Raw genomic sequence first — 25127 nt, 5'->3', positions numbered from 1 at the left:
CACAGCTGCCGCAGCCCATTCCACGCACTCACCACCCTGTGTAAAAAACTCACCCCTTGAGGTGATATCACGTGTCAGGACTTGACTGGACAGAGTTCTGAGCATGAACAGAAATGAATAATGATCGAGAAGCATGGCAGTGTAAACCGTGGTTTTGTTGCTGTTAAATAAAAGTTCAATTCTGCAGAATATGGTTTGTTATTAGTAACCCACGGTACGTACAAAGAACACAACACCCCGACATCTCCTTCGTACCTGCTTCCAAGCACCTTAAAACTGTGCCCTCTCTGCAGATTTTCTCTTGTTTGTGACTGGAGGCAGAACAAAGGTGATTTTCACAACAGCTGATGTAAAAGATTTTGTTCCCTTTCTCCGAGTTCCCGATCCTTGCATTTAGACAGCTGGAGCTCAGCTCTGTCTGAGAGACCCATCGGTTCCCATTCCCTCATCAGCCGGAAGCTCCCCGGGGCCCGTGTACGGATGGTGGGGCTGAGAGAGAGGGAAGAGAGCAGGACTGTCCCGGGATTGCGGGTCACGGAGTCCGGAGTCACAGCAATTGTCCCGAAGTCGGTGTTGAAACCCCCTACTAACCCCCGGAGACTCCCTCTTACCTGCAGCCGATCTACTTAGGCCCACCGTACTGCGCGCATGCGTGATATTCGAAACGTCACAACCTTTACGCCTGCGCATTTGATCGGTGCTTCGGCGAAATTTCTAATGCAGGGATTTATGGGTAATCACGGCGCCATTACAAGTTTCTGTAAGCACCTGTTCCATGTCCATACCTAAGTTTTTTTTGTTCAGCAGCTGTTTTAACGAAGAAAGCGGCTCCCATAAACAATATACTCAATATCAACGTGTATCAAATGCCAAAGTACAATCCTCTTACAAACGTAGATATAAAACACAACAGATTCTGCAGTTGCTGGAAGTACAGAGACATACACACACAAAATGCTGGAGGAACTCTGCAGTTCAGGTAGCGACTAAGCAGAGGAGTACATAGTCCAGGCATGCTGAAAGGGTTCGGCCTGAATGTTATCTACTTATTCCTCTCCACATCTGTTGCCAGGTCTGCTGATTTCTTCCAGTATTTTGGAGAAATTAACCAACTTTTTTTTTCAATCAATCAGTTTCCAAATGTTTCATTTGTAGACACATCCTGCTGGTCTGATTCCTCCTCCTCCTCATAAACTCTAGACCCCATCTCTCTCTGGAGCCTCAAAGCCCTGACTCAGGCCGGCATCTCATTGGTTTCTGACTCTGCTCCATCGAAGAATCATTCGCTAGTCTGCTGTCAGACTTTAGAGGCGCATTGCAACAACCCAGCTGTCTGAGGCACAGTCCTTTGAAATTAGTGAAAATGACCGAAAACTTTGAAAAGAGCAGCAAAGGAGTTCAGCTAAATTATTTCACAGCGCTGAAGAACTTCAAATACACAGGGAGCTCATCGTCTCATTCAGCCTGGAGAAAATCATGCAGGGAATTCATGCAGGTGTATAAGATGATGAGAGATATTGGTCGTGTGGATAGCCAGAGGCTTTTTCCCAGGGCTGAAATGCCTAACACGAGGGGCATAGTTTTAAGGTGCTTGGAAGCAGGCGCACAGGAGATGTCAAAGAGTGGTGGGTGTGTGGAATGCACAGCCAGAGACATTGGTAGACGTGGATACAATAGGGTCTTTTAAGATACTCTTAGACAATCGACAATAGGTGCAGGAGTAGGCCATTCGGCCCTTAGAGTCAGAACCACCATTCACTGTGATCATGGCTGATCATCCACAATCAGTATCCAGTTCCTGCCTTCTCCCCATATCCCTTCACTCTGCTATATTTAAGAGCTCTATCTAACTCTTTTTTGAAAGAATCCAGAGGATTGGTCTCCACTGTCTTCTGAGGCAGAGCAATCCACAGAACCACAACCCTCTGGGTGAAAAAGTCTTTCCTCAACTCTGTTCTAAATTGTCTACCCCTTATTCTTAAACTGTGGCCTCTGGTTCTGGACTGCCCGAACATCGAGAACATGTTTCCTGCCTCTAGCGTGTCCAATCCCTTAATAACCTTATACGTTTCAATCAGATCCCCTCTCATCCTTCTAAATTCCAGCGTATATAACCCCAGTCGCTCCAATCTTTCAACATATGACAGTCCCACCATCCCGGGAATTAACCTTGTGAAACTATGCTACACTCCCTCAATAGCTGGAATGTCCTTCCACAAATTTGGAGACCAAAACTGTACACAATATTCCAGGTGTGGTCTCACCAGGGCCTGTACAATTGCAGAAGGACCTCTTTGCTCTTATACTCAATTCCCATTGTTATGAAGGCCAGCATGCCATTAGCTTTCTTCATTGCCTGCTGCACCTGCATGCTTACTTTCAGTGACTGATGAACAAGGACACCTCAATCTCCTTGTACTTCCCCTTTTCCTAACTTAACACCATTTAGATAGTAATCTGCCTTCCTGTTCTTGCCACCAAAGTGGATAACCTCACATTTATTCACATTAAACTGCACCCGCCGTGCATCTGCCCACTCACCCAACCTGTCCAAGTCACCCTGCATTCTCATAACGTCCTGCTCACATTTCACACTGCCACCCAGATTTGTGTCATCTGCAAATTTGCTAATGTTACTTTTAATCCCTTCATCTAAATCATTAATGTATATTGTAAGTAGCCGCGGTCCCAGCACCGAGCCTTGCGGTACCCCACTGGTCACTGCCTGAAAAGGACACATTAATCCCTACTCTTTGTTTCCTGTCTGCCAACCAATTTTCTATCCATGTCAGTACCCTACCCCGAATACCATTTGTTCTAATTTTGCACACTAACCTCCTACGTGGGACCTTATCAAAGGCTTCCCGAAAGTCTAGGTACACTACATCCACTGGCTTTCCCATGTCCATTTTCATAGTTACGTTCTCAAAAAATTCCAGAAGATTAGTCAAGCATCATTTTCCCATCGTAAATCCATGTTGACTGGGACCTATCCTGCCACTGCTATCCAAATGTGCAACTATTACATCTTTTACAATTGATTCCAGCATCTTCCCCACCACTGATGTCAGACTAACTGGTCTATAATCCTAGGGGGTACTTGAATCCTAGGGGGACCAATATCCTGGCAGGGAAATTAGCGGGGGCTACTGAGGTGACTTTAAACTTGAACGGTTGGGGGGTGGGAATCAAATTAAAGAGGCTAGGCGTGAGGAGGTTAGTTCACTACAGGGGGATGGGAACCAGTGCAGAGAGACAGAGGGGTAGTGAGGGTAGAAACAAAAAGTACTATGGAGAAAAGTAAAAGTGGCAGGCCGACAAATCCAGGGCAAGCATTAAAAAGGGCCACTTTTCAGCATAATTGTATAAGGGCTAAGAGAGTTGTAAAAGAGCGCCTGAAGGCTTTGTGTGTCAATGCAAGGAGCATTCGTAATAAGGTGGATGAATTGAAAGTGCAGATTGTTATTAACGATTATGATATAGTTGGGATCACAGAGACATGGCTCCAGGGTGACCAGGGATGGGAGCTCAACGTTCAGGGATATTCAATATTCAGGAGGGATAGACATGAAGGAAGGGGAGGTGGGGTGGCGTTGCTGGTTAAAGAAGAGATTAACGCAATAGAAAGGAAGGACATAAGCCGGGAAGATGTGGAATCGATATGGGTAGAGCTGCGTAACACTAAGGGGCAGAAGACGCTGGTGGGAGTTGTGTACAGGCCACCTAACAGTAGTAGTGAGGTCAGAGATGGTATTAAACAGGAAATTAGAAATGTGTGCAATAAAGGAACAGCAGTTATATTGGGTGACTTCAATCTACATGTAGATTGGGTGAACCAAATTGGTAAAGGTGCTGAGGAAGAGGATTTCTTGGAATGTATGCGGGATGGTTTTTTGAACCAACATGTCGAGGAACCAACTAGAGAGCAGGCTATTCTGGACTGGGTTTTGAGCAATGAGGAAGGGTTAATTAGCAATCTTGTTGTGAGAGGCCCCTTGGGTAAGAGTGACCATAATATTGGGGAATTCTTCATTAAGATGGAGAGTGACATAGTTAATTCAGAAACAAAGGTTCTGAACTTAAAGAGGGGTAACTTTGAAGGTATGAGACGTGAATTAGCTAAGATAGACTGGCAAATGACACTTAAAGGATTGACGGTGGATATGCAATGGCAAGCATTTAAAGGTTGCATGGATGAACTGCAACAAATGTTCATCCCAGTTTGGCAAAAGAATAAATCAAGGAAGGTAGTGCACCCGTGGCTGACAAGAGAAATTAGGGATAGTATCAATTCCAAAGAAGCAGCATACAAATTAGCCAGAGAAATTGGCTCACCTGAGGACTGGGAGAAATTCAGAGTTCAGCAGAGGAGGACAAAGGGCTTGATTAGGAAGGGGAAAAAAGATTATGAGAGAAGACTGGCAGGCAACATAAAAACGGACTGTAAAAGCTTTTATAGATATGTAAAAAGGAAAAGACTGGTAAAGACAAATGTAGGTCCCCTGCAGGCAGAAACAGGTGAGTTGATTATGGGTAGCAAGGACATGGCAGACCAATTGAATAATTACTTTGGTTCTGTCTTCACTGAGGAGGACATAAATAAACTTCCAGAAATAGTAGGGGACAGAGGGTCCAGTGAGATGGAGGAACTGAGCGAAATACATGTTAGTAGGGAAGTGGTGTTAGGTAAATTGAAGGGATTGAAGGCAGATAAATCCCCAGGGCCAGATGGTCTGCATCCCAGGGTGCTTAAGGAAGTAGCCCAAGAAATAGTGGATGCATTAGTGATAATTTTTCAAAACTCGTTAGATTCTGGACTAGTTCCTGAGGATTGGAGGGTGGCTAATGTAACTCCACTTTTTAAAAAAGGAGGGAGAGAGAAACCGGGGAATTATAGACCGGTTAGCCTAACGTCGGTGGTGGGGAAACTGCTGGAGTCAGTTATCAAGGATGTGATAACAGTACATTTGGAAAGCGGTGAAATGATCGGACAAAGTCAGCATGGATTTGTGAAAGGAAAATCATGTCTGACGAATCTCATAGAATTTTTTGAGGATGTAACTAGTAGAGTGGATAGGGGAGAACCAGTGGATGTGGTATATTTGGATTTTCAGAAGGCTTTTGACAAGGTCCCACACAGGAGATTAGTGTGCAAACTTAAAACACACGGTATTGGGGGTAAGGTATTGGTGTGGGTGGAGAATTGGTTAGCAGACAGGAAGCAAAGAGTGGGAATAAACGGGACCTTTTCAGAATGGCAGGCGGTGACTAGTGGGGTACTGCAAGGCTCAGTGCTGGGACCCCAATTGTTTACAATATATATTAATGACTTGGATGAGGGAATTAAATGCAGCATCTCCAAGTTTGCGGATGACACGAAGCTGGGTGGCAGTGTTAGCTGTGAGGAGGATGCTAAGAGGATGCAGGGTGACTTGGATAGGTTGGGTGAGTGGGCAAATTCATGGCAGATGCAATTTAATGTGGATAAATGTGAAGTTATCCACTTTGGTGGCAAAAATAGGAAAACAGATTATTATCTGAATGGTGGCCGATTAGAAAAAGGGGAGGTGCAACGTGACCTGGGTGTCATTATACACCAGTCATTGAAAGTGGGCATGCAGGTACAGCAGGTAGTGAAAAAGGCGAATGGTATGCTGGCATTTATAGCGAGAGGATTTGAGTACAGGAGCAGGGAGGTACTACTGCAGTTGTACAAGGCCTTGGTGAGACCACACCTGGAGTATTGTGTGCAGTTTTGGTCCCCTAATCTGAGGAAAGACATCCTTGCCATAGAGGGAGTACAGAGAAGGTTCACCAGATTGATTCCTGGGATGGCAGGACTTTCATATGAAGAAAGAATGGATGAACTGGGCTTGTACTCGTTGGAATTTAGAAGATTGAGGGGGTATCTGATTGAAACGTATAAGATCCTAAAGGGATTGGACAGGCTAGATGCAGGAAGATTGTTCCCGATATTGGGGAAGTCCAGAACGAGGGGTCACAGTTTGAGGATAGAGGGGAAGCCTTTTAGGACTGAGATTAGGAAAAACTTCTTCACACAGAGAGTGGTGAATCTGTGGAATTCTCTGCCACAGGAAACAGTTGAGGCCAGTTCATTGGCTATATTTAAGAGGGAGTTAGATATGGCCCTTGTGGCTACGGGGGTCAGGGGGTATGGAGGGAAGGCTGGGGCAGTGTTCTGAGTTGGATGATCAGCCATGATCATAATAAATGGCGGTGCAGGCTTGAAGGGCCGAATGGCCTACTCCTGCACCTATTTTCTATGTTTCTATAATTGCCTGTTTTCTCACTCCCTCCTTTCTTCAAAAGTGGGATAACATTAGCTACCCTCCAATCCACAGGAACTGATCCTGAATCTATAGAACATTGGAAAATGATTACCAATAGACAGGTACATGGAGCTTAGGAAAATAGAGGGCAATGCGGTCGGGAAATTCCAGGCAGTTTCTGGAGTAGGTTACATGATTGGCACAACATTGTGAGCTGAGGGGCCTGTAATCTGCTCTAGATTTCTATGATTCTATGAAATTCAAGGGAAATCTCTTCTCCTGCAGAGTAGTGACTAGTTGCAACCTGTCATCATGGGGAGAGTGAGAGGTGAAGTGAACGGTAGGGCTAGATTTTACAATACTGATATGGAACAGAAACATGGGCAGGAACCAGACGGACTGAGTGGCCTCTCTAGTGTACAGAGTGAGTGTGGTAGAGACAGTAAGTATCTGTGACATGAGATTTGAAACAGAACTGATTTATCTTTTACAGATCCACAATATTAAACATCAGTCTAGTTTAAGGCGAACATCAGAAGAACATTTGATTTGATAAGGTACACCATGCAAGGCTTATTGAGAAAGTAAGGAGGCCTGGGATCCAAGGGGAGATTGCTTTGTGGATCCAGATCTGGCTTGCCCACAGAGGGCAAAGAGTGGTTGTAGACAGGTCATATTCTTCATGGAGGTCGGTGACCAGTGGTGTGCCTCAGGGATCTGTTCTGGGACCCCTACTCTTGGTGATTTTTATAAATGACCTGGATGAGGAAGTGGAGGGATGGGTTAGTAAATTTGCTGATGACACAAAGGTTGGAGGTGTTGTGGATAGTGTGGAGGGCTGTCAGAGATTACAGCAGACATTGATAGGATGCAAAACTGGGCTGAGAAGTAGAAGATGGAATTCAACCCAGATAAGTGTGAGGTGGTTCACTTTCGTAGGTCAAATATGATGGCAGAATATAGTATTAATGGTGAGACTCTTGGCAGTGTGGAGGATCAGAGGGATCTTGTGGTGCGAGTCCATAAGTCACTCAAAGCTGCTACGCAGGTTGACTCTGTGGTTAAGAAGGCGTACGTTGGGAATTCTAGGTACTGATTAAGGTCATCTTTGTTTCTTGGCACGGTCTGCGATCTCTCTACAAATTTGTTCCTCTACATCCCTCAGACTGTTGGGTGCAACCAAGTCCCAGTAATGGCTACAATATGATAATTCCCTGTCCTGAGCTCATCTGGCTTTCCTGCGATGCTTCTTGCATTGTGATATACACAGCTCAGCACATTCATCGCACCATGCTCAACCATTTGATTGCTGACTCTATCTGAGGTCTGAACAACATCTGACTGGTGTCAAGAAAACAAACTCTCCCTCATTGTCACAAAAACAAAGGAGCTGATTGTGGACGACAGGAGGAATGGAGACAGGCTAACCCCTATTGACATCAATGGATCTGGGGTTGAGAGGGTGAACTGCTTTAAGTTCCTCGGCATAAACATCACCGAGGATCTCACATGGTCTGTACATACCGGCTGTGTTGTGAAAAAAGCACACCAGCACCTCTTTCACCTCAGACGGCTGAAGAAGTTTGGGATGGGGCTCCAAATCGTAAGAACTTTCTACAGGGACACAATTGAGAGCATCCTGACTGGCTGCATCACTGCCTGGTATGGGAACTGTACTTCCCTTAATCGCAGGAACCTGCAGAGAGTGGTGCGGACAGCCCAGCACATCTGTAGATGTGAACTTCCCACTATTCAGGACATTTACAGAGACAGGTGTGTAAAAAGGGCCCAAAGGATATTGGGGACCCGAGTCACCACAACCACAAACTGTTCCTGCTGCTCCCATCCAGGAAACGGTACCACAGCAAAAGGACCAACAGGCTCCGGGACATCATCTTCCACCAGGCCATCAGACTGATTAATTCATGCTGATACAATTGCATTTCTATGTTATATTGACTGTCCTATGTACAAACTATTTATTATAAATGACTATAAATTACACATTGCACATTTAGATGGGGACATAATGTAAAGATTTCTACTCCTCATGTATATGAAGGATGTATGTAATAAAGTCAATTCACCCTCCCCACTATCTGTTCTGTCATTCTGGCTCCCATTCCCCCTACAACTTATTTGAACCACATCACCCTCTCCCCACACTAGCACTAGCGAGCCTGACCACTGGGATATTAGTCCCCTCTCACCCCTTTGACTTTCCTCTGTCAGTGATCCCCCCGACAGTGTCTAAAGTGGGTCCACCTGTTGTTGTGCGGGACGGACACAAGATTACTCTGCGATGGCCATTTCACCTCATTCCCCTTCCCGACTCTCACCCAGTTTCCCGTGTCCCGCACCTGGGGTGTACCTCACCTCTCCTCATCTCACATGGGGGCAGAACAAAGGTGATTTTCTCAACAGCTGATGTCAAAGATTTTGTTCCCTCGGAGGGAAATGGAAATAAATCAGAAACCGGACATTTACTTTGGGATTTGTTCCGCTTTGACGGAGAGAGCGACGCCAGGTTGATTCAGCGGGGTAACGCCCTCTCAGCTGGTCCGCCTCTACTATTGGTTGTAACCAGTGATTGACATCGCTTCGCACCAATGGGAATAGCGCAGCCCCTGAATCCTCTGTTGACAGCGGTGGGGGAGGGGCTGGTCACGCGATTCGTAGCCCAGCCGTTAAACCGACAAAGCTCGAGCTCTCCAGCGCGCGGGTGACGTAAGACACGGCGCACGTGAGGGCAGATCTCGGTCTGGGGAGCCCATGTGTGACGTCAGGCGCGTGCGTGCACCTGTGTGACGTCACCTGTGGGGGAGCGCTCGTATTTAGAAACACCTGAATGGACGTTTCTGATGATTTCAGTGGGACAACAACATTAATCACGGGTTTCATCACTGAATCCAGTGTTGTGAGATGTAAAGTCCCCTGTTATGTGTCCGGCTGTGCCGTGTTGTTGGTGGAGTGGGCAGCCTGGTGTTTGTCTCGATTCGGGTCACAACACCAGAATTGCCAGCGGGGTCCACACACAGTGTATTAGTCAACAGAAAACCTCCCGTCCCTGCGGTCTCTGTCTCCTGGTAAACTCAACACCCTGACAATGTGGACTATAGACACCCCTTCCTCTCAGAGTCAGGGAATCACTCAGACAGCTGATCACTGAGAGGAATTATATTTATTGGTCATTAAAGTTCACCCAGATTCGTGTGGACGGATTTGATGTGGAGTTCGGGGTGTCACAGTGAAAGGGCCGGACGGCCGAACTCTCTCCGTTGTCCAAACATCCTTCCAGGTGAGGCGACACTTCACCTGTGAATCTTCCGGGGTCGCCCGTTGTGTCCGCTGCTCCCGATGCGGCCGCCTCGACACTGGTGACACCAGACCCTCCGCAGTTGTGCGGGGTAGGGTTGTTTTTTTTGGGGGAGGGATCGATGTTATTGTTCCCTTTTGTGCGGGAGGGGTGGGTTTTGGGGGTTGATGATCGCAATGCCGTTCTTTTTGATGTAGGGGTGGGCTGGGAGTTTGATTTTTCTCTCTGAACGACTTTCATGTTCTTTCTTTGTTTCGTGGCTCTCTGGAGAAGAAAAGAAACTCCAGAGTTTTTTACGGATACCTGCTTGATAATAAATTAACCTTTGAACTATCCGCTCCTAGCAGGACTTCCCGGTGTCCAAACATTTTCATTCCCATTCCGATTCCCATTCCCGTCCCGACGCGTCAACTCATCGCCTCCTCTTGTGCCAAGGTGAAGCCACCGTCAGGGTCCAGGATCAGCACCTTGTATTCCGTCTGAATACTCCCTCCCCAACCCGATGGCATGAATATCGATTTCTCCTTCCTTTGAACAAATCTCCCCCTCACCCCTCCCTCCCACTCCCTCTCTTCCTCTCTGACTTTTCACGTCCTCTCACCTGCTGATCAATTCTCTCTGGGTCCACTGCTCCATCCCTTTCTCCTATTCTCCACTCTCGTCTCCTATTAGATTCTACTTTCTTCAGCTCTTCAGCTTTCCTACCTACCTGACTTCACCTATCATCTTCCAGCGAGACATTTCCTCACCCGCCCCGATTTTATTCAGATATTTCCCCCATTGCATTTCAGTCCTGAAGGAGGGTTCAACTGGAAACATCGACTGTTGACTCTTTTCGATAGATGGTGCCCGGCCTGCTGAGTTCCGCCAACATTTTGTTTGTGTTGCTTTGGATTCTCCGTTGTCGCTCCAGCCTCCGGCCACTGGTGGCGCTGCATGGACCTTCGGCCACTGGTGGCGCTGCATCGACCTCCGGCCACTGGTGGCGCTGCATGGACCTCCGGCCACTGGTGGCGCTGCATGGACCTCCGGCCACTGGTGGCGCTGCATGGACCTCCGGGCACTGGTGGCGCTGCAGCGAACCGCCTGCTAAACGCATGCGCGGTGCCGAATGCCGCTGCCGTTGGCGGTTCTCCTGTTCGGGCGGCGGTGAGTGGAAACAAATCTCGGGTTTGTGTGAATCGGGGCCGGTGGATCGGGAAAGTCCCGGGCCCGGGCTCTGTCTGACGGCTGGAGCAGGGGTGCAGGGACAATCTTTTAGGTGCTGGAGCTGAACGAGCGGTGGTTGATAAGTTTCTGGCCTAAGTTAGAAGGCCTGAAGTTTACAGCTGTCGTTACATGTACGTGTAGTTCCGCTCTGTGAGTGATCATGCAGGAAGTTTGAAGTTAATAACTTTTGTGGTATTTCTGTGTCAGATAATTGAAAATTGACAGGTTTTCTAAAATTGACTCCTTCCACCTTAGACCACGAACCTATCAATCACCCCTGGTATGTCACACCCAGTGTGTGTACCTGCTCATTTCATGTACTGGGCAACTTCCTTGTCCCATTCATGTAATGAGCAGCTACACAAATTGGGTGTGACATCGTATATATATGAATAGGGCTTTTTATAATGTCAAGCACTAAACCAAGATGCAAGACATATATGAATTCCAGAGCTCCACAGAACTTTACAACTCCTCCCTTGGAGGGTCAGACACCCTGAGCCGATAGGCTGGTCCTGGACTTATTTCATAATTTACATATTACTATTTAACTATTTATTACTATGTTTCTATTACTATTTATTATTTCCATGACTATTATTTCCAAGGACTGAGAGCACCAACTGGAGAGAACCCTTCTGACTCAGGGTTTCCATTGATTCAGTCAGGAGCAAGTTTGGTGAGTCTCATTTACTCAAATACTGGTCCTTTAGACATTACATATCTATACAAGGTAAGGTAGGGAATAGTTGTGGTGAGACTGAATGTGCCCAGAAATACCAGTTATGCCTCTGTCAGACCCAGTTGCAATCACTCCAGGTCTGGTAATGTACTGTCAGTATCCCAGCTCTTTAAAGTCACTCACGTTCCCTCAGTGTTTGTTCACTTGAAGAACTTGCATCTTCTGAAGTAGCTTTTGGTCTGTTCTGAGTGTAGAGAGAGAAAGAGGGGTGTTTATATTACTATCTGGCAAAAAGAAATAATTGTTTGAAATTACTTGTTGCAAACTCACTCCCCATACCCTGTGCATTCTCAACCAGATTATTGATTTAGATGACATGTAGCAATGGGTGTAACCCTGGGGAACTCCACGAGGCGTGGGCCTGGACTCCAATAACCAGCCTCCCATCATCACCATCTGCTTCCTCCCATCTAGCTGTTCCCAGACTCTGGGCTCTGTGACAAAGCCCAGGTCCCTCCTTTCTCTGCCAGTGTAAGGTCTCAGGCCATCCGGTTCTGTAGCACCGTTTGGTGAATTGTAATCACCCTCGTGGATATCTCTGTTACCTGTGCTGAGTGTCAGTCAGCGCTCCAGCTGTATTATTGGCCAATTCTTCCAGAGCGGCTGCTGAATTAATTATTTCCCTGGAATTTCTGGCTCCCCCACAGGAGGGGAAGGCAACCATCCCCAATCCGTTATACGCCTTCGTTGCCTATTCCATTGGGGGTGATCCAGGATTCTCCAGGGTGAGACACGGTCGGCCAAACAGCAGCGACCACTCCAACCCTCGTCCCGCCCTGGAGGACCTGTCCGGTCGGGTGTGGCTCCGTGCCGCTGCCCTGTTCGTTCTCCCGACAGCCAGGGATAGGCCCTGTTTTCCTGATTGATTCCTGGGATGGCAGGACTTTCATATGAGGAAAGACTGGATCGGCTAGGCTTATACTCGTTGGAATTTAGAAGATTGAGGGGGGATCTGATTGAAACGTATAAAATCCTAAAGGGATTGGACAGGCTAGATGCAGGAAGATTGTTCCCGATGTTGGGGAAGTCCAGAATGAGGGGTCACAGTTTAACGATAAAGGAGAAGCCTTTTAGGACCGAGATGAGGAAAAACTTCTTCACACAGAGAGTGGTGAATCTGTGGAATTCTCTGCCACAGGAAACAGTTGAGGCCAGTACATTGGCTATATTTAAGAGGGAGTTAGATATGGCCCTTGTGGCTAAAGGGATCGGGGGTATGGAGGGAAGGTAGGTACAGGGCTCTGAGTTGGACGATCAGCCATGATCATAATAAATGGTGGTGCAGGCTCGAAGGGCCGAATGGCCTACTCCTGCACCTATTTTCTATGTTTCTATGTTTTTCCACAAACCCAGTAAGTCCCATTTACTGGTCCAGGGGTATGATAAGTTTGGTTCTTGGTACAGTCACTACCTCCCACTTGGTAGGGTGCACTCTCACTGTGGTCACACCAACAAGTGGTACTGACCACTGCTGGAGAGGTAACTCGTATCCCCAGCCATAGCCTGGAGGGGACCGACGACTCCGTCCCTCAAAGCAACACCTTCACCAACACAACACGGTGTCTGGCCTTCCAGACCTGGATATGGTGCAATTGATAATGCCACCATTACGGCTATCAGAAAACACCATGACTGAATTTACTTCACTGGTATTCAGGGGCACCACTGACATGGGGTTCGTAGTCTTACCGTGCTGGGGAATTTCGGCACATACCCAACGTGCTCCCCGCTCCACTTGCTTAGCGTAGGTGTGGCAGAGGGACAGGAAAGTGTGAACCTGGGGGCTCCCGAGACAGGGGCAGGTCCCCTTCGGGTCATTAAAGTCAGCATTAGCCAGTACGGTTTTCAGTCCTTATCAGTCCGGCCAGTAACGTGTTTACAGTCCATTCGACGTACCCTCCGGAGCGGCCCTTCCCCCTTCACTGCAGTAGGTGTTGTCAGTGGCACTCGGTACAGTCCTTTCCACCTCGGTCCCAACAGCTTCCCATCCCAGTTCTTCAGCAGGACAAAATCTCCAGGCTCGATGGTGGGGTCGTCACCCTTAGGCTGGGTTTCGTCCTCTCGGTAGGCCTGTCGTACCTGGGAACGCAAGCTTTGGAGAGTTTTAGTTAATTTGCACAAGTATTTTCCCACCTCCTCCCCCAAGGTCTATATATCCAATGTTGCAGGTACGTTCTCAGGGAGGAGCGGCAAATGAGGTCGGGGTCCCCATGGGGTTCTCATCGGCTTCCCGTAGATAATTTCTGCAGGTGACAACCCCGTCTTACTTGATGGCGTGATTCTCATATGGAATAGGGCCAAGGGGAAAACCTCCAACCAGGTCAGTCCAGTTTCTTGTGTCAGTTTGGCCAACTTATCTTTCAAGGTACCATTGGCTCGTTCCACTATGCGGACTGCTTTCGGATGATGGATGCAGTGGAACTGTGGTTTTATAGCAATTTCTTTACAGATTTCCTCATTTATTTTGGCAACAAAATGTGGCCAATTGTCCGAGCTTATCATTCCTAAACGTCCATAGCGTGGAATTAATTCTTTCAGGAATATTTTCACAACGCTTATAGCGGTATTATTAGTTGTAGGAACAGCTTCAGTCCATCTGCTAAATACATCTACTATCACTGAGCAACACTGACAACAGTGTACTCTAGGTAATTCTGTAAAATCAAGTTGTAAACAAGACAAAGGTCCACGAGGCGAGGAGGTAGTTCTGGAACCACATGGCATCCCCTTTCCAGCATTCATTTCTTTTGACAAATTGAGCGTGCTGTGGCTCACTCTTCAGCTAGTTTCTGGAGATCAGGGTGCCGCCAAGATGGTAATAATGTATTAAGCATTCCCTCCTTGCCCAGGTGTGTACAATTATGTACATAATCTATCAGAATAGGTGAGAACACAGAGGGAACACAGACCTGTCCTGCAGGGGTCACCCATAAATTGGTCTGAGGTTCAAGGTGGCAACCCATTTGGGACCACAGTTTGCGTTTTCCTTCAGGGGCGTCCCCATGGAACTTACATATTTCCCCCATGTTTGGCATGCCCATCCTTAGATTGTGTCTAATTGGAGCTTGCTGGGTTCCCGAGGCTACTAAAAGTGTGGGGTTCAGGGCTGTCTGTTCGGCCGCTGCATCAGCCCTAGTATTACCCTTCAATATGTCATCAGATTCCCCAGTGTGGGTTGCATATTTAATAATAACCAAAGCTCGAGGTAACTGTGGAGCGGTGAGTAACTTGTCTGCAAAGGAAGCATTACTAATGGGGTGGCCAAAGGAGGTCAGGAATCCCCAAAGCCCCATAGTCAGTGCATAACGGGAATCTGTGTAAATGTCTGCCCTTTAGTCTGTTGCTAGGATACAGGCACGAGTTATAGCAAACAGCTCAACCTTCTGGGCGGAGACAGCTGCTTCCATTACTTCACTGTCCGTCACTATCACATCGTTTCCCTGCTGGATCCACAAAAGAGCTTCCATCCTCATAGAACGTTGCCTCGGGCTTGAGGGGGTATTGCGGAATGGATGGGAGAGTCTGTCCTTCTTTCACGGTGATCTGGACAGGGGGCAGTTGGTGCGGCCGACTTCATGGCCTGAAATTGCCCAGAGATGGGGTACAACGTCTTGGGTTCAGTCAATATTAAAAGAATGTCTTACCTTCACCTTCAACTCCTTCCAGTATCGGAGTTGGCCGGTGGCCAAGCCTTGTTATTCACCCTCGGTGCTGGAGGCTTGTTTCGTCAGGGTGTAGGCAAGGAACCCGAGGCTCTTTGGCTTGAACCCAGGGAAAACCCTAACGGTGGTATGGGGAACCACCAGTCCTGTCTTTCGCCAAAGGAAATCCGGAACTTCGGCCAGTAATGCACAGTCCTCTCTTCCTTTAACATCTCCAATCACCATGCCTGGGAACTTCTGTCCCTCGAGGGGTGCATAATATTAGCTTTCCTCAGTTGAGCACCCCTTAGGGTCATAGCCCAGGGTCACATGAGGGTTGGCCGCTGGCAGAAGGGGTTCAAATGCAGTGGAGTCCAGATAAAGTGCCCACCACTGGGAGGTCGGAAACTGGGGAAGCTGTTGGTTGTTCGCTAGTCCCAGGGAGACACCCTTGTCCGTGCATAGAATCTCGACTTCCAGCGGACTGAGCAAGTCTCTCCCTGCTGGATTACACCCCAGACTGGTGGTGACTGTAAATGAAACCTCACACTGGAATTCCACCTGCAGTGGCTGGGTACATGAATACGTATGTTCCGTGCCTTCGAACCCAGACACAGTGATTGTAGCGTCTGATGGCTGGAATCCCTTTTCCAGTACTATTTCCTGATCGAGAGTGGTTGTGGTGGCCCCCGTAAATGGAATTGGAATTGCAGCAACTTGCAATATTTCATTGGGTTTTCCTGAGGGGTGGTACTCACAGCAGGAAGCGTCCTTGCTTGTCAATTTCCAAACAGTTTTTGTCCCTATCTGTCCCTTGGTAGGTTTGTGTTCCCATTTCTGATCCCCAGATAAAGCCCGCTCGCATCCTTCTACCCGCTGAACATATTCAGGTCTAATATTAGTTCCTTTCGGGGTTGATCGGAATTCGGAAGCCGGGTCCCAATAATATGTCAAAGCTCGTCGCATTTGATTTTGATCATTGTCAGGCCGATCCATATTATTTGTTTTAATCACGTTGGCTAACTTAGTTGGTAAGCATTGGAGCAGAAAGGCATTAAACTGGGGGGACGGATTTCCATCATTGAAGGCTTGGTCTCCTGCGAAAGTGCTGCAGCAGGCCAGAAATCGCTCCCAATAGTCTGGTCCCCATTCCCCAGGCTTAGGTTTGCATTCAGGTACTTTAGTGATGTTTACAGGTTGCTGGAGAGCCCTTTCCAAGGCTTGAATAATCTGGTCTGTCTGTTCATTCTGATTGTGGTTTTCCACCTGTAACTCCTGTTAGGTTTGGTATCTCAATTCTGCTTTCCATTTCTGCCCCTCATCAGCTGAGAGAATCATGCAGCAGAGACCGAATGAATCTTCCCGGCTCACATTATACATTTGTATAGTACTGCGGACATACTGAGCAAACTGTGCAGGTTTTTCTTTTCTATCTGGGGCTGAATCATGATCATTATCATTTCCTGAGGCTTCCAGGGTGCATACACAGGAATCACTGAGGGCTGTCCCTCCTCCTGCTCGTGGATTAGGCAGCATTTGGGTCGGCAATTGTCTTCATGGAGCCATTAACTCTGGGGATTTATTGGATTCTTCCCTCCCTGTCTCGGAATAATCCTTGGTATTCCCATTCTGGATCTCAGGGCATAGAGAGCCTCCCCTTCCCTGCCGCCGCTGTTTGACCCGAGCGGCCACCGTATCTGAGTACTGGGAGGATTGGGGTTCAGGAGCACTGGGTGCACTTGGCCCTTGGTAAGGTGGGGGGTGCCCACTCCTCATCACGGTCACTGTCCTGACACAGGGTCAGTATGCCAGACATGGGTTCCGGATCCCTTGTTTCCCAAACAGTTCGAACTTCAGACTGACGTTCCTGCCCTTCTCTCCTACCTAGGCCACCCTTGGTTTGCTTATGTTGTTTTTCCTGCTCTCGTTTTCGGTGCCCATCCACCCATTCACGCTCTGCTTTTAGCGTCTCCCAACCTTTGGCGTTCCTTCTGCAGTACATACCTCTATCCCTTTGTCACATGCATTATCCCTCCAGCTTGCTGATCATATACTGTTCCACTTCACATCTACCTTTTCCTTCCACCCCCTTTTCAACAATTTCCACTTCTTTCCACAGTTCTTTCTCCAAATCAGATTGGCTGCTTGTTTACATGAGCTTATATACCAGGTTCTGCACTCCACAGCGGCCACATTTTATTCCCCAATTTCTTATTCAGCCCTGCACTCAACATTCGCAAATCTTTTTTCCTTGTCCGGAAAACTCTCACACAGATTGTGTAGGGCTGCTCCTGGCCTGCTCGTGTCAATCGACTGCAGTTGACCCATGTTCTCTAAGTAATTTACCTGGCACAAAGCCTCCAGCTCAATTAACAATCAGATAAATTCACCCGGCTGGCATCCCCTGATCAATTGATAAACTTACACGGCACGTCTGCCTCCTGCCCACTTTGCAAAATTTAGCCAGTACTGCCTCCTGCCCATTTGGTAAAATTTCTCCCGACAGATTCTTTCCCGATCCCATCAAGGTTATATGATCAGCCTCAGGCGAGGGACCATACCTCCAAAGGAACTAACGGAGAGCGACAAAAGGTAAAATACCTATTAGGCGCCCAGTCAGTCTCCACAGTCCCCAGAGTGGTCCAGACACTAACTCAGCCCGTCTGCTTGGGTATACTGGGATCCTGTTTGTGACGCCAAATGTTAAAGTTGAATCTGAATAAAACTCGGGAGACCAGCTTCTTATCGTCACCACAGTTTATTGTGCATTCTCCTGCAGGAGTTTGAGACCCAGTTGTCAAAGGGAAGGCATGTAAACACTGCCACCGTCTGACAAGTGGACTGACTTAGGTTACAGCCGTATATTTATACATAGTAAGCCCCATACATTACTTTTGGAGGATGGTATTTGAACTGGTACACCCACCAAGTCTGTTGGTGCAAAACTTAATTACTTAGATAAGAGAGTTCACTAAATCAAGGTTTTAATTACATATTGATATATTGTCCAGTCCTTATCAGGTATTCCCTTTGCAAGGCCCTGATTTAATTACAGAGAGATGTTCATTCCTGTCCTTATCGGCGAGTCCTCCTCCCTTTACTCAAATGAGCATACAATGTATAATATTATCAGCTAAAGAGGGTGCAAGGTATAATGTTGTCAGCTCTCAGTGCATCTCTCTGCAGGCTGCAGAGAACTAGTAATGAGCCTGTCTTAGCTAACCGCAGAAGACAGAGTTTACTTCAGTTCAAAAATTCCTAAACAGTCCCAGTTATTCTTGCAGCCAGAGGTTACATAGGATCAAAATGATTTTTTAAATATATCCTCAATTCCTCAGGAGGGTTCAGGGGAAATATTTATGTACAATACAGAAACTGGTGTCACCTGTGTGTATTGTGGTGATGCAAAAGTTGCTGGAGAATTTACAAGTGGGAAGAAGTGGAGTGATATTTAGAAATCTGACTTTTTGAAGCGTAATTTAGCAAGCAAACCAAATATGGACAATGTGCAAAAGCTCTGGTCAGAAAATCTTTCATTACCCGTTACAGGCCTGCGACATAGGTTGTGTGAGAGTGCAGGTGGGACTCGATCAAACCCAGAGGAAATCAAAGTTCTTATTGACGATGATTTGATAGCTGTTAAAATGAATACCACTCTATATAAAATTCACTGTGCACACTAGGTAGAAAAAGCACAATACTAGATTTATGTGCACACTGGTCATTACAAATTAGAGGGGACATTGGTGGGAAGGTGGGGAGACCTCCAGTGTCACTGATGCCATGACATACAAGATGTACATCCAGCTGCAGCTTGTAACCCTGCAGTTTAAGGAGTTGGAACTTGAAATGGATGAATTCCGGATCATCCAGGAGCTGGAGGGGGTGATAGATATGACATGAAGAGAGGTGAGTTACACCTGAAGTGCAGGGCACAGGAAACTGGGTGAGAGTCAGGAAGGGGAATGAGGTTAAATAGCCATCGCAGAGTACTCTTGTGTCCATCCCGCACAACAACAGGTGGACCACTTTAGAAACTGTTGGGGGGATTTACCTGGCAGAGGAAAGTCAAGGGATGATAGGGGATTCGTTCATTAGGGGAACAGAACAAGAGGGAACTAATATCCTAGTGGTGAGGCTTGCTAGTGCTATTGTGGGGAGAGGATGATGTGGTTAAAATAAGTTGTTGGGGGAATGGGAGCCAGAATGACAGAACAGATAGTGGAGAGGGTGAATTGAATTGAATTGACTTTTATTACATATATCCTTCATATACATGAGGAGTAGAAATCTTTACATTATGTCTCCAGCTAAATCAGCAATGTGTAATTTATAGTAAATTATAATAAATAGTTTGTACATAGGTCAGTCAATATAACATAGAAATGCAATTGTATCAGCATGAATTAATCAGTCTGATGGGCTGGTGGAAGATGATGTCCCGGAGCCTGTTGGTCCTTTTGCTGTGGTACCGTTTCCTCAATGGTAGCAGCAGGAACAGTTAGTGGTTGTGGTGATTTGGGTCCCCAATATCCTTTGGGCCCTTTTTACACACCTGTCTCGGTAAATGTCCTGAATAGTGGGAAGTTCACATCTACAGATGTGCTGGGCTGTCCGCACCACTCTCTGCAGGTTCCTGTGATTAAGGGAAGTACAGTTCCCATACCAGGCAGTGATGCAGCCAGTCAGGATGCTCTCAGTTGTGTCCCTGTAGAAAGTTCTTAGGATTTGTGGCCCCATCCCAGACTTCTAAAACCGTCTGAGGTGAAAGAGGTGCTGCTGTGCTCTTTTCACAACACAGCCGGTATGTACAGACCATGTGAGATCCTTGGTGATGTTTATGCTGAGGAACTTAAAGCTGTTCACCCTCTCAACCCCAGATCCATTGATGTCAATAGGGGTTAGCCTGTCTCCATTCCTCCTCTCGTCCACAATCAGCTCCTTTGCTTTTGTGACAATGAGGGAGAGTTTGTTTTCTTGACACCAGTCGGATGTTGTTCAGACCTCAGACAGAGTCAGCAATCAAATGGTTGAGCATGGTGCGATGAATGTGCTGAGCTGTGTATATCACAATGCAAGAAGCATCGTAGGAAAGCCAGATGAGCTCAGGACAGGGAATTATGATACTGTAGCCATTATTGGGACATGGTTGCACCGAACAGTCTGAGGGATTTAGAGGAACAAATTTGTAGAGAGATGGTAGACCATGCCAAGAAACAAAGGTTGATTCAGTAAGTGATGTTAACTTTCCCTATTTTGACTGGGACTCCCATACTGTAAAAGGACTAGATGGGGTAGAGTTTGTCAAATGTGCCCTTAATCAGTTCATAGAATTCCCAACGTAGAAGTGTGCAATAAGCTGTTAGGAAATGATCCAGGGCTGGTGCCAGAAAGTAGTGATCATAATTCCATGAGATTCAAAGTATGTATAGAAAAAGAGAGGTCTGGACCATGGGTTGAGATTCTAAATTGGAGAAAGGTCAATTTTGATGGTATCAGAAAGGATATGACAAGTGTGGTTTGGGGAAAGCTGTTTTCTGGCAAAGGAGTATTTGTAAGTGGGAGGCCTTCAGAAGTGAAATTTTGAAGGTGTTTAGTTTGTATGTGCCTGCCAAAATAAAAGTTGAAAGGTAACTGGTGCAGGGAACTTTGGTTTTCAAGAGATATTGAGGCCCTGGACATTTTGTTCCTCTAAATGCCTCAGACTGTTGGGTGCTACCAAGACTCATTAATGACTACAATATCATAATTCCACCCCCGTGCTCTTCTGACTTTTTTTTTTAGTCGTCTTCTGTTGGTTTCTAAAAGCTTCCCAATAGCTTTTGCTCTTTTGTTTGCCCTCTCTTTGGCTTCTGATTTCAGCCATGGTTGTGTCCTCCTGCCTTTCCAATGCTTCCACTTCTTTGGGATGTGTCTATCACTCAGCTCCCGAATTGCTCCCAGAAACTCCAGCCATTGCTGCTCCATTGTCACTCCTACCTTTTCCCTTCCAGACAAGATTGTCCAGCTTCTCTGTCATAGAAACATGGAGAGGTTCAGTACAGAAACAGGCTATTTGGCCCATCTAGTCAATGCTGAAAAAACATTTAAGGTCTCTACTGCAACTACCTGCACTGGGACTTTCACCTTCAGACCCCTATCATCCAGGCTCCCAAACAAACTTCTCTTAATTGTGAAAAAGAGCTCATATTCACCACTTGTGCTGACATCTCATTCCATACTCTCACGAGCTTTTCCACATGTTCCCATTAAATTTTCACCTTCCCTACGTACCCATGACCTCTGGTTGTCATCCCACCCAACCTCAGTGGAAAAAGCTGCTTGCACTTACCCTATCTATACCCTTATAATTTTGTATACTTCCAACAAATCCTAAAAGCAATGTATAATTCCCTAGTTCATGATTAGAGCCTTTTTGAGGTGTATAAGATGATGAGGGGCATTGATCACGTGGATAGCCAGAGGTTTTTCCCCAAGGTTGAAATGGCTAACATGAGGGAGCATAGTTTTAAGGTGCTTGGAAATAGATACTGGGAGATGTCAGGGGTAAGTTTTATTACACAGAGAGTGGTGGGTGCGTGGAATGCACTGCCAGCAGTGGTGGTCGAGGCAGATACAAGATGGTCTTTTAACAGCCTCTTTGATAGGTACATGGAGCTTAGCAAAATAGAGGTCTATGTACTAGGGAAATCTAGGCAGTTTCCAGAGTAAGTTACATGGTTGGCAGAATATTGTGGGCTGAATGGCCTGGAATATGCTGTAGATTTCTATGTTCTATGTTGAACAGCGAAATAACTTTGGCTATCCTACAATCCTCTGATAATCCCCTGTCACTAAGGATGATTTAATTATCTCTGCTAGGGCCCCGACAATTTTTGCACTTGCCTCCCATAGGGTTTGAGGGAGCACCTTATCATGCCCTGGAGATTTCTCCAGCCTAATCTGCCTCAGGATGGCAAACATCTCCTCTTCTTTAATCCGTACAGGGTCCACGGTTTTAATGCCGCTTTTCCACACTCCCACAGACCCTGTGTCCATCTCCTGAGTAAATGGGATGAAAAATATATTTGAGATCTCCCCCATCTGCTTTGCTTCCACACGTGGATTGCAATTCTGGTCTTCCAGAGGACCAACTTTATGCCTTGCAATCCTTTTGCTCTTAAGCTATTTCCAGAATCCCTGAGGATGATCCTTCATCTTTTCTGTGAGGGGAATCTCATGCTTTCTTTTAGCCATCCTGATTTATTTCTTACGTGTTCTCTTGCATTTCTTATACTCCCTAAGAACCTACCTGCCTATCCCTGTTCTGCAACTCCATTTTGTGCTTCACCAGGGTCTCAATATCTCTTGAAAACCAAGATTCTCTACAGTTTCTATCTTTACCTTTTATTCTGACAGGCACATACCCGCCTTGTACTTTCAAAATTTTGCTTTGAAGGCCTCCCATTTAATAAGCACACCTTTTCCGTAAAGCAGCCTGTCCCAGTCCACAGTTGCCAGATCCTAGTATCTAAATTCCAGGTGTTGATCCATGCCCTGAACACATCCGCCTTTCCTACGCTGCTCCTTGTATTGAAATATACAGGGCTCAGCATATTCACTGCACCATGCTCAACTCTTTCATTCCTGGCTTTGTCTAAGGTCTGAACAACAACTGTCTCCACAACCCCTCCACTATCTGTTCTGTTATTCAGGCTCCCATTCCCCCTGCAACTTTAGTTTAACCCCCCTTACCCCCACCTCCCACCATGCAGCTCTATCAGCCCTTTGTGCTTCATCTCCCAGATCAATAAAAAGGAGGTGCATACCAGGTACAGGCAGACTGGAACAAATGGGATACTTATGAAGTACAGGAAATTCAAGTGAACACTTATGAAAGAAATAAAAGAAGGCATGAGGTTGCCCCAGCAGACAAGGTGAAGGAGAATCCTCGGGGATTCTGCAGATATGTTTAGAGCAGAAAGATTGCAAAGGAATAAATTAATCCTCTGGAAGATCAGAATGGTAATCCATATGAGGAGACTAAATAGATGTGGGAGATTTTTTTCTGCATCTGTATTTACTCAGGAGATGGACACAGAGTCTATAGAAGTGAGGCAAAGCACCATCAACTTCATGGATCCTGTACAGATTACAGAGATGGAGGTGTTGGCTGTCTTAATGCAAATTAGCGTGGATAAATCCCCAGGGCCTGACAAGTTGTTCCCTGGGACTCTGCGGCAGACAGGTGCAGAAATTGTCGGGGCCCAAGCACAGATATTTAAATAATCGTTTGTGACAGGTGAGGTACTGGAGGATTGGAGAACAGCCAATGTTGTTCCACTGTTCAAGAAAGGCTCTAAAAATAAACTAGAAATTATACGTTGGTGAGCCCATCAGTAGTGGGAAAGTTATTGGAATGTGTGTGCAGGAGCCAGATATAGAAGTATTTGGATTGATGTGGACTGATTAAGGATAGGCAGCATGGCTTTGTGCACGGTAGGTCATGTCTAACCAATCTTATAGAGTCTCTTGAGGAAGTTATCAGGAAATTGGATGAAGGCAAGGCAGTGGATGTTGTCTACATGGACCTTAGCAAAAGCACTTGACAAAGTCTCATATGGGAGGCTGGTCAAGAAGGTTTAGTCACTCAGCATTCAAGATGAGATAGTAAATTGGATGAGTCACTGTCTTTGGGAGAAGCCAGTGTGTGGCAGTAGATGGTTGCCTCTCTGACCGGAGGCCTGTGACTAGTGGTGTGCCACAGGGATCAGAGCTGGATCTGTTGTTGTTTGTCGTCTGTATCAGTAATCTGAATGTTAACATGGTTAGCTGGATCAGCAAATTTGTGGATGACACCAAGATTGGGGTGTAGTGGACAGCGAGGAAGACTGTCATGGCTTGCAGTGCAATCTGGATCAGCTAGAATAATGGGTTAAGAAATGCAAAATGGAATTTAATGGAGACAAGTGTGAGGTGTTGCATTTTGGTCGGACCTGGGTCTTACACAGTGAGTGGTCGGGCACTGAGGAGTGCTGTAGAAGAAAGGGATCTGGGAATACATGTCCATAATTCACTGAAAGTGGTGTCACAGTTAAATAGGGACAGAAAGAAAGACTGAGGCAAATTGGCCTTCATCAACCAAAGTACTGAGTACAGGAGACGGATGTTTTGTTGACATTGTACAAGACAATGGTGAGGCCTAATTTGGAGTATTGTGTGCAGTTTTGGTCACCAACGTGCAGGAAAGATGTAAGAGATGTTGAAAGAGTTCAGAGAAAATTCACAAGGATGTTGCCAGGTCTGGAGGACTTGGGTGAAAGGGAAAGGTGGAACAGGTCAGGACTTTATTCCTTGGAACGTAGAAGATTGAGTGGAGATTTGATGGAGTATATGACAATTATGAGGGATATAGATAAGGTAAATGCAAGCTGGCTTTTACCACTGAGATTGGGCGGTACTACAACCAGAGGCCATGGGTTAAGGGTGAAAGGTGAGATGTTAGGCGCACATGAGGGGAAACTTCTTCACACAGACGGTCATCCGGGTGTGGAATGAGCAGCCAGCACAAGTGGTGCATGCGAGCTCAATTTCAACATTTAAGAGGTTTGTATAGGTACCTGGATGGTAGGGGTATGGAGGTGGGTAGTTTAAATAGTTCAGCACAAACCAGATGGTCCAAAGGGCCTGTTTCTGTGTTGTAATTTTCTGTGACTGTGACAAGAACCTGAAATAATACAAAAATTCACTCCAAGTCCTTTTAACAGCTGTGCAGACCAACCATTCATCTCAGCAGGAATTGTTTATATGACATTAAAACTGTGGCACTTTAAGTTAATAATACATAAAAGAAAATCCCAGATGCATGTCAAGAAAGACTATTTGCGTGAGACTGTTTCAGTTACTGTGGGGCCAGGCACCCATGCTGCTCAGCAGGAACAGGGAATAAT

General features: G+C 46.4%; 1 protein-coding gene across 1 annotated transcript in view; it reads right to left on the bottom strand.

Annotated features, from left to right (window-relative positions):
• LOC140207423 (uncharacterized) overlaps positions 1–25127 on the bottom strand; it is an 89731-nt gene that overhangs the window by 38547 nt on the left and 26057 nt on the right. The window lies entirely within an intron of this gene.

Source organism: Mobula birostris, chromosome 13 (assembly GCF_030028105.1).
Source record: "Mobula birostris isolate sMobBir1 chromosome 13, sMobBir1.hap1, whole genome shotgun sequence".
NCBI lineage: Eukaryota > Metazoa > Chordata > Chondrichthyes > Myliobatiformes > Myliobatidae > Mobula > Mobula birostris.
Note: the sequence above shows the minus strand (reverse complement) of the source record. Positions and strands in the feature narration are given on the sequence as shown.